General features: G+C 43.2%; 1 pseudogene; it reads right to left on the bottom strand.

Annotated features, from left to right (window-relative positions):
• Nucleotides 1–144, bottom strand: part of LOC119350841 — an 8,852-nt pseudogene extending 8,708 nt beyond the window's left edge.
• Between the last annotated feature and the right edge of the window lie 4,311 nt (nucleotides 145–4,455).

A 4,455-nucleotide genomic window follows, 5' to 3' on the forward strand; every position in this document is an offset into this window, starting at 1 on the left:
CGGCGTCTTCTCCGGCCAGATCCGGCCAGGGGCCGGCTGGGTCCGCCCTCCCCCGGCCGCCCGGACCTCTCCCTCGACGCTAACCTCCATCTCCCTCTTCTCCGGCCGCTGGCGCCTCAGATCCGGCGAGATTCCGGCGATCATCGAAATCCGTGCCCAGATCCGAGGTTGACTTTCCCCTCCCCGAAATCATCTAAGTCCCGAAGTTTTTGCAATAATCATGCCATGTTTATCATGCCGTATCTCTGCATCTGTAGCTCCGTTTAGTGCGTGTAATATGTCAAATTGTTCGTCTCAACGAGTACATCATTTCATTCCATTGCATCATATTCATTTGAGCTCATCTAGATGCCTGAATCATCGTTGTAAGAGTGATTCATAATGTTTTCTGCTGTCTGTCATCAGAACGAGCTCATTTGTCATTTTTGCCATGATTGATGTGTGCATCCTATGAGGTTGATGTCTTCATGTGTTTTGAACTATGCCATGTCTTCTTTACAGAGGTGTATGCCATGTATTTTTGTGATCAATGTGGTGACTAGCATAAGCATGCAAACTAGGCATCGTGATGTTACTGATTTTAGTCCTTGTTCTGCTGTTATTTTGATGCCATGTAAAAATGATGCTACAGAGAGATCCATGCATATTTTGAGATACTTCAGTAAGGGTGTTTTGAACATGTGGTTATTGTCTATCCATTCATGCCCTTGGTTGCAATTATGGAGTAGTCTAGCATGTCATTTTCGTACTCTACTGTTGCTTCAAAATGTTTCCTGGCAGATTGTTTACTTGTTATTCAATTTGGCCAAGGTTGCTATAGTTGATCCTTGCATGCTATAAACTTGTTCTTGACTTGGCTTGTTTCACAAAAATGTCTTCTTGATGATGCTATGCTTATCTTGTCATGCAATGACTTGTGGTGAGTGAATCGAGCTTGTTAAGTAGGGTACATGTTGTTGCTGTTTTGTTAGGTTGAATCTGTTATTTCGTGATGCTATATAAACATGTTGCTACTAATTATTCTATGCATAATATGGAGATGTTCTATAAACATGTTTTGATCTACATGTCATCCTCTATCCATCCATGCCCCTGGTTGCATTTATAGCTTGTTGTAGATTGTTCATATCTTGCTCCAAAGTTGCTTCATAATGTTGCTGTCAGCCTGTTAACATTAAGTTCACTTGTTCCCATGTGTTTTGCTAGTGTTCCATGCACCCTATGACCTTGATCTTGCCATGCTTAGCTTCACAAATATGTCTTCTTAATGTTGGGTGCCTTTCCATGCTATATATTGATCTGTAGTGAGTTGCACAAGCTCATTTACATGCCTTCATAATTCTGTTTCTGCCATGTTTGAATATGTATAATAACTTGCTATGTTTACATGGGTGCCATCTTATTTTCTGGTCCTTTTTGGCTTATGGTCAGTAAAGGACTTTTGATCTATGTAATTAGTAGATTCATGCCATGCCTTTGTTTGACATGATAAGTTCCTGTAACATGTTGCTTGATAGCTCTAAACATTGCATCGTGATGTTATTTTCTGCAAAGTCTGAAATTGTTATAACTTGCAATCTTACCATGTGTGTTTGAGCATGTTCTAGTGATTTCTGGAGTTAGCTCAGTGTTCATGTTTTGTAATGCTTTACCTGTAAATCATGTCCACGACTTTTGTTTTCATGTTGAGATGTTGTAGCATGTTGTTTTGATGCTTGCAAGATGCCTAGTTGCTGTTTTGGACAGATTGTTGCTATAACTTGTATAGAGTGTGTGTGTTGAACCGTTGCTCCGTTTCGAGTGTGCTCTATATGAAACTTTCTTAGAATTGCATGTAGCTTCATATTATCATGTTGCATCCTTGTTTTGAGGTGTTTTCTTGATGGTTGGGTGCATTTCGCATTAATGCCATGTTTAACTTGTCTTGCTCATATCTTCTAGGCCGTAGCTCCGAATTAAATGAGCTTTATATGTAACTTGACTAGAATCTCGTTTAGATCATCCTTGTGCATCTTAACTTGATGTTTAACTACTTGAACATAAGGTTTATTCAGATCTGGACCAATTTTGAAATTTGCATATGAGGACTTACCGGAATTGTTATATGTTGTTCCCGGCCTCATTTAAACTTGTCTTGATGTGTTGCTTTCGTTTGCATCATCCCTTGACATGAGTAGCTTCATGTAGCTTTGTCATGCATCTTGCTTGGTTGTGCATCATCTCTTGTCTATGTGTGGTGTGTTTACCTTGTTGTGTGCTTCTTCTCGATAGTTCCCGTTTCGTTGCGATCGTGAGGATTCATTCGTCTACGCTTGGTTCGTCTTCATGGCTTCATATTCTTCATGGACTCATTCTTCTTCCTTGCGGGATTTCAGGAAAGATGACCGCTACCCTGGATCTCACTACTATCATTGCTATGCTAGTTGCTTCGTTCTATCGCTATGTTGCGCTACCTATCACCTGTTTATCAAGCCATCCCATATTGCCATGAACCTCTAACCTTTGACACTTTTCCTATGCAAACTGTTGTTTGGCTATGTTACCGCTTTGCTCAGCCCCTCTTATAGCGTTGCTAGTTGCAGGTAAAGTTGAAGATTGCTCCATGGTGAACAGGATTTTGATTGGGATATCACAATATCTCTTATATTATTAATGCATCTATATACTTGGTAAAGGGTGGAAGACTCGGCCTTTTGCCTGGTGTGTTGTTCCACTCTTGCCACCCTAGTTTCCATCATACCGGTGTTATGTTCCCGGATTTTGCGTTCCTTACGCGGTCGGGTGATTTATGGGACCCCCTTGACAGTTCGCTTTGAATAAAACTCCTCCAGCAAGGCCCAACCTTGGTTTTACCATTTGCCTCACCACCACCTATACTTTTCCCTTGGGAGTCGCTCTCTCGAGGGTCATCTTTATTTTAGCCCCCCCGGGCCAGTGCTTGTCTAAGTGTTGGTCCGAACCGAGTAAACTGCGGGGCCACCTCGGGGCAACTCGAGGGCTGGTTTTACTCGTAGGATGTCTCATCCGGTGTTGCCCTGAGAACGAGATATGTGCAGCTCCTATAGGGATTGTCGGCGCATCGGGCGGCTTTGCTGGTCTTGTTTTACCATTGTCGAAATGTCTTGTATACCAGGATTCCGAGTCTGATCGGGTCTTCCTGGGAGAAGGTCTATTCCTTCGTTGATCACGAGAGCTTGTCATGGGCTAAGTTGGGACACCCCTGCAGGGTATAATCTTTCAAAAGCCGTGCCTGCGGTTATAGGCAGATGGGAATTTGTTAATGTCCGGTTGTAGATAACTTGACACCAGATCCGATTTAAAACGCATCAACCGCGTGTGTAGCCGTGATGGTCTCTTCTCGGCGGAGTCCGGGAAGTGAACACGGTTTCTGGGTTATATTTGACGTAAGTAGGAGTTCAGGATCACTTCTTGATCATTGCTAGTTCACGACCGTTCTGCTTGCTCTCTTCTCGCTCTTATTTGCGTAGGTTAGCCACCATATATGCTTAGTCGCTACTGCAGCCTCACCACTTTACCCCTTCCTTTCCTTTTAAGCTTTGCTAGTCTTGATACCCATGGTAATGGGATATCTGAGTCCTCGTGGCTCACAGATTACTACAACAACAGTTGCAGGTATAGGTTTATGCGATGATCATGACGCGAGAGCGATGCTTGCTTGCGTTGAGTTCTTCTTCTGCTTCTTCTTCGATCAGGGGATAGGTTCCAGGTCGGCAGCCTGGGCTAGCAGGGTGGATGTCGTTTGAGTTTCTGTTTGTGTTTCATCCGTAGTTGGATGATGCTCTTATGTATTGTGATGTTGTATTCGTGTGGCATTGTATGCCTCTTGTATGTATCCCCATCTATTATGTAATGTTGATGTAATGATATCCACCTTGCAAAAGCGTTTCAATATGCGGGTCTATCCTTGGTGGGACCTTCGAGTTCCTTTTGGATAGGGTCGCATATTGGGCATGACAAGTTGGTATCAGAGCCTCGACCGACCTTAGGAGCCCCCTTGATTGATCGTGTAGTCTGGCCGTTTTTGAGTCTAGAAGAAAACTGTTTTCGGAGTCTAGTTATATCGGAGAGTAGGAATTCTTTTTACTCCTCTGCCCCTTCTACGCTCCGGTAAGGAATCTTGACGTAGGTGTTTTGAATTACTTCTCTTCCCCTTCAAAATTTTCTTTAGGATCACGCAGTTGGTTTTCCGATCGTTGGTTCTCAGCTCTTTTGATCCGGTGCATTTCTCGTCAAGTTGACTTGAGCCTCTTCATCTTTGCCAAGTTCAATCCTCAGTTGTTTTCTTTCCCACCCGCCCTCCCTGTTCTTCTTTTTGGAACCGAAGTCCGTAATTGAGTATCCTTTCTACTCATGCGATGTCTTTGTTTTCTTTCCTCAATGTTTTCAACCGGTGTTTTCTCTTCAAGATATTCGTCGATTTCCCCTTCCAAGTTG

This window comes from Triticum dicoccoides, chromosome 1B (assembly GCF_002162155.2).
Source record: "Triticum dicoccoides isolate Atlit2015 ecotype Zavitan chromosome 1B, WEW_v2.0, whole genome shotgun sequence".
In the NCBI taxonomy this organism is placed as follows: domain Eukaryota; kingdom Viridiplantae; phylum Streptophyta; class Magnoliopsida; order Poales; family Poaceae; genus Triticum; species Triticum dicoccoides.